General features: G+C 39.2%; 1 long non-coding RNA gene across 1 annotated transcript in view; it reads right to left on the reverse strand.

Annotated features, from left to right (window-relative positions):
- Nucleotides 1–4,812, reverse strand: part of LOC125613551 — a 33,343-nt gene extending 28,531 nt beyond the window's left edge. The window contains exon 1 of the long non-coding RNA XR_007344095.1: nt 4,702–4,812. This is a non-coding gene — a long non-coding RNA (uncharacterized LOC125613551). The remainder of the gene's footprint in view (nt 1–4,701) is intronic.
- Nucleotides 4,813–5,938: the final 1,126 nt, after the last annotated feature.

A 5,938-nucleotide genomic window follows, 5' to 3' on the forward strand; every position in this document is an offset into this window, starting at 1 on the left:
TCTCATTCTTCAAGTCTGGGAAGTTTTCTCGTATTATTTCATTGAATAGATTGCTCATTCCTTTGGTTTGGACCTATATACCTTCCTGTATCCCAATGACTCTTAAGTTTGGTCTCTTTATGTTATCCCTTATTTCTTGGATGTTCTGCTCATGGTTTCTTAATAGTCTTGCTGAGCTGTCTATGTTCTTTTCAAGTTGAAATACTTTGTCTTCATTGTCTGATGTTCTATCTTCTAAGTGTTCTACTCTGCTGATGGTACTCTCATTTGAGTTTTTAATTTGGTTTATTGCTTCCTGCATTTCTAGGATTTCTGTTTGTTTGTTTTTTTATAATCTCTAACTCCCTGTATAGTTGATCTTTTGCTTCTTGGATTTGTTTATGTAATTCATTGTCAAAGTGATCTTTCATTGTCTGATTTTGCTGTCTAGTGTCTTTCTTGATACTCCAGATCATCTGAAGCATGTATATCCTGAATTCTTTATCTGACATTCCATCTGCTGCAGATATTACCTCTTCTAAAGTTGAGTTGACCTGCATTTCTTGTGGTCCTTTCTTTCCTTGTCTTTTCATACTGCTCACGTTTCTTTCTGCTTTGTGAAACTGTTGTGTTATTGAATTTCCCCCCTATATATTTATATTGCTCTTGTATAGTTGCAAAGTCTCACTTTTGTGGAGAAAGACAATGTTAACAGTTCTCAATATCAATAGTACATCATCTAAGCACACGTTTTCCTTATTACTACATTTATAGCTAGACTATGTCTAAAAATGTTGGTTTCAATTATCGTTTACAAATATAGTCATTAGTTTCATGAAAGGCATACCGTTTCTGGTAGCTTAAGAAAACTGAATTTCAGGTGTAGGATATTATGTTTAGGGGGAAAGGAGTGAGGGTATGGGGGTAATCTAACTTAGTAACTTTGGAGAGCTCTAACCAATAGATGGGTAATTTATGGAAGAATGTATAGATTCAAATTCCTATCTGTATTTATAAGATTACCCTACTTATGAATAGTAAAATTTAGGGGGTTGCAAGTGGGATAGAGGGAGTAAGAGGGAGGAAAACAAATAACAAGGAAAGGAAGAGAAAAAAGAGAGCGGGAAAAAGAAAATAAGAGAAAAAAGAAAAGAAATAAAAAGGGGGGAGGGAGGTGGGGCATATGCAATTCCTCTATAGTATATTATTCTGGTGATTCAGTTGTTAAAGACCTTTTTCATGCACAATTTTTGGTTTCACATATGTTGAGGTTGTGAGGACCAGAGGGGGAAGGGTAGAGGAGACTGGATGAATGGATGAAAAGAGAGAGAGAAGAGAAAAAAAAGAAAGACAAAAAAATGTCTCTCAGAACTCTGTTTTCATTTCTTCCAGTTGGTGGCGTTGTCTATTCCTAGCTTGAGTCTCTGGGTTCAGGCTGGTGGTGGTAGTCAGTGTGAGAGGACATGAGCTTCCACCTGTGGCCTCTCTACTCTTATTCTCTGAGATGTAAACCAGGTGCCTGATCGGCTGCAGAACCGAGCTGGTAGCCACGCCCACCAGTTGGTGGGTTTTAAGTGTTGGTGCGATTTTCTGCTGAGAGCCATAGCCAAGTAGGAATGACGCATGGCAATTTCCTTGTCAGCCTACCCAATGTTGCTTAGAGGGAGGACTCTCCATTGTGGAAATGGGCTTGCCTTGGACCCAGGTCATTTGCAGTGACATTGCATGAATGTTTGAGAAAGGTGACCCTGCTCAAGGACCAGGGTGGATCAGGGTTTAGGGTGGATCCTGCTGGGAATAGGGCGTATCCTGCTGCCTCAGGCGCCTGCTCCTTGAGTTCCTGTTGATTTTCCAAGATGAGTTCCATCAGTTTTTCTCATAAGGTATTTGATGAGGTGGGGTTGTTGGGGAAACCTTATGTTTGTCAAGAGCTCTGTCAGAAGGCCCCTCCTCCAGATGGGGTGGTCTGTCTACCGCTCAGGCGGGAGGCTGGGCTCCTTTAACTGGGGAGGTCTGTCTACCTCGCAAGCGGGCTGCTGGGCCCCTTCTCCAGGTTGCGCAGGCAGCGGCTGGGCCCCTTCTCCAGGTCACGTGGTCTGCCTACTGTGCAGGCCCAGGCGGCGGCTGGGCCCCTCCTCTGATTGGGGTGGAATGTCTACCGCGCCAGCAGGCTGCTGGGCCCCTTCTCCAGGTCGCGTGGGCTGCTGGGCCCCTTCTCCAGGTGGCGTGGTCTGCCTACCATGCAGGCGGGAGGCTGGGCTCCTCCAACTGGGGTGGTCTGTCTACTGCGCCGGCGGGCTGCTGGGCCAATCTTTATTTTTTAATAGGTATATTTAAGCCGTTGGCATTCAGAGTGGATAGTTGGATTAATATCTATAATATTTGATTAATATCTGTCACATTAATCTGTTATATTCACAGCTACATCAATGCTTATAGCAGCACAATTCACAGTAGTTAAATTGTGCTAGATGCCCTTCAGTAGATGAATGGATAGAGAAACTGTGGTATATATATATATATATATATATATATATATAATAGAATATTACTCAGCATTTAATGAGAATAAAATCATGGCATTTGTAGATAAATGTATGCAGTTGGAGAATATTATGCTAGGTGAAGTAAGCAATCCCAAAAAATCAAATGTCAAATGTTTTCTCTGATATGAGGAGGCTGACTCATAATGGGATGGCGGGGCAGCATGGGAGGAATGAAGAAACTTTAGATAGGAAAAAGGGGAGGGAGGGGGTATGGGGGTAGGAAAGACGGTGGAATGAGATGGACATCATTACCCTAAGTACATGTATGAAGACATGAATGGTGTGACTCTACTTTGTGTACAACTGGAGACATGAAAAATTGTGCTCTATATGGGTAATATGAATTGAGTTGCATTCTGCCATCATATATAACAAATTATAATAAATAAATAACTTCAAAAAATCTGTCATATCTGTTACTGTTTTCTATTTGTTGCTTAATTCTTTGTTCCTATTTTTATCATCTACTCCCCTTTCTTTTCAGTCTTTTGTGGTTTGTTGAGCATTTGAAATTCTATTAATTTTTGTGTGTATGTGGGGGGGGGCTGGGTATCAAACCCAGGGCCTTGCACACTCTAGGTAAGCTTCTACCGCTGAGCGATTCCCCCAGCCTGAGCATTATAAAAACATGATTTAATTTCTCTCCTTTCTTGGCATATCAATTGTGCGTTTTCTTTCTTTGATTTTTTTTTAAATGGATGTCTTAGAGCTTGCAATATACATTCTCATCTAATTCAGATTCATTTCCAAATGACACTATACTTCATGGGTGGTGTGAGTACCTTGTAATAATAATCCTAATGCTCCTCTTCTTTTCCTTATGTTACTGTTGTTACTCATTTTACTTTTTTTAAAAATATATTTTTTGTTTTCTTTGATATGAGGATGCTGACTCATAATGGCGATGGGGGAGGAGCATGGGAGGAATGGAGGAACTCTAGCTAGGGCATAGGGGAGGGAGGGGAAAGGAGGGGGAAGGGGGTAGGATTGATGGTGGAATGAGTTAAACATCATTACCCTAAGTACATGTATGAAGACACGAATGGTGTGAAAATACTTTGTGCACAGTCAGTGACTTGAAAAATCGTGCTCTATATGTGTAATATAAAAAGAATTGGATTCTGCTATCGTGTATAACAAATTAGAATAAATAAAAAAGAAAATCTTAAAAAAATATAGATGTTATATGAAACAACAAAGTATGTTTGAATTTCAGATGAACATGGGTTATGTAAGCTATGTTAAATTTAGCCAGAATGCCACCATCTACTAAGTTGTGTTGTGTTCTCTTTTGCTCTCTGCCCATATTTAATGGTGATATCAGTCTGTTAACTGCCTAATAAACAGACTTAAAGATGAAAGGTTGTGGCTACTTCATATAGAGCTTACCTATATATAAGGGCAAACAGAGTAACTATAAATGTTAAAGGATCCATTTTTAAAGTCATTGTGTAGCTTATTATCTATTATATATTTTTTCCATTTTAAGTAGATGATCTTACTATAAATATTAATTTTACTGACCAAAAAAATTTATTCACTCTGGCTCAAAAAAAAAAAAAAGATATTATAGTTGAATGCAATACCTTTATTTTATTTATTTATTTGTATGTGATGCCGAGGTTCAAACCCAGTGCCTCGCACCTGCTAGGCAAGTGCTCTCTCACTGAGCCACAACCCCAGCCTACTCATTTTACTTTTATATAAGCATATGCATTAAATATAACATATTTATTTATGAATACATGATCAAATCAAGTGTTACTATTATATTGAAAACAAAAAAGTTTATGTCACCTTTACTTATTCTTTCTGTGATATTCGTCCTTTCTTTGTGTAGATCTGAGTCTCCCATCTATGCAATTTTTCTTTTCACTAAAAAATGTTTAGCTCTTTCCAGCCGGCGCCAAGTGATGGGCATCTCTCGGGGTAACAGGCACAAGCGCCGCAAGACTGGGGGCAAGAGAAAGCCCTACCACAAGAAGCGGAAGTAGGGGCTGGGGATGTGGCTCAAGCGGTAGTGTGCTCGCCTGGCATGCGTGCGGCCCGGGTTCGCGGATACACACCTCAGCGTTCGAGGAGGCAGCAAGAAGTACGTACGTGCTTTGAGGCTGGATGTGGGTAAGAAAATTCAAAAGAAGTATGATGAAAGGAAGAAGAATGCTAAAATCAGCACTCTTCTGGAGGAGCAGTTCAGGCAGGGCAAGCTTCTTGCTTGCATTGCATCAAGACCAGGACAGTGTGGCCGAGCAGATGGCTATGTTCTAGAAGGCAAGGATGGAGTTCTTTCTGAGGAAAATCCAAGCCGGGAAGGGCAAATAAGTCCTCCTTCTGTACTCAGCTCATGTAATAAAGGTGTTTATTGTTCTAAAAAAATGTTTAGAATGTTTAGAATTTCTTTTAAGGCAAGTCTTCTGGTAAAATTCCCCCAATTTTTGTTTTTCTGAGAAAAGTCCTTATTTCTTCTTCACTTTTGAAGGATAATTTTGCGAGTACAAAATTCTAGGTTGATGGTTTTTCCTTTAAATACTTCATTCCATTCTCTTCTTGAATGCATGGTTTCAGAGTAGAAGTCAGATGTAATTTTAATCTTCTCTTTTCTATAGGCAAGTTGTCCCTCCACCCCATTTTGGTTTCTTTCAGGATTTTCTCTTCTGTTTTCTGTAGTTTGAAAGTGATGTGACTAAGTGTAATGTTTCTGGTATTTTACTGCTTGGTGCTCTCTGAACTTATAGGATTTGTGGTTAAGTGTCTGACATTTGGGGAAAATGTTTAGACACTATTGTTTTAATTATTTGTTCTATTCTCATCTCTCTTCTTTTTGTATTCTCATTACATTCTTTTTAATCTTTTGTGGTTCTTGGATATTCTGTTTTCTTTTTTCCTTCAGTTTTTTCTCTCCGCTTTTCTGCTTTGAAGGCTTCTGTTGAGATCTCCTCAAGCACAGAGGTTCTTTCCTATGTCCTATCTACTAATGAACCCATGCCAGGTATTCTCCATTTCTGTTACAGTGTTTTCTTTTCTTTCTTTCTTTTTTTTTTTTTGAGAAAGCAGTGGGATCTTTATTGTCCAAACAAAAGATCATAACAGAAGACACAAATAAATTAATTGTTCTGACAATTTTAGACTTCAGGGCTTCTCTATAAGAGGGTCAGCTTCTTATGTAAACAAAAATCCTAACCAAAAAGCTAGATATCAAATCAGAGACTCTGCGTCTGATAGAAGAAAAAGTTGGCTACGATCTACATATTGTAGGGTCGGGCTCCAAATTCCTTAATAGGACACCCATAGCACAAAAGTTGATAACAAGAATCAACAAATGGGACTTACTTAAACTGAAAAGTTTTCTCTCAGCAAGAGAAACAATAAAAGAGGTAAATAGGGAGCCTACATCATGGGAACAAACTTTACTC

The sequence above is a fragment of the Marmota marmota genome, unplaced genomic scaffold (assembly GCF_001458135.2).
Source record: "Marmota marmota marmota unplaced genomic scaffold, marMar, whole genome shotgun sequence".
NCBI classification, from domain to species: domain Eukaryota; kingdom Metazoa; phylum Chordata; class Mammalia; order Rodentia; family Sciuridae; genus Marmota; species Marmota marmota.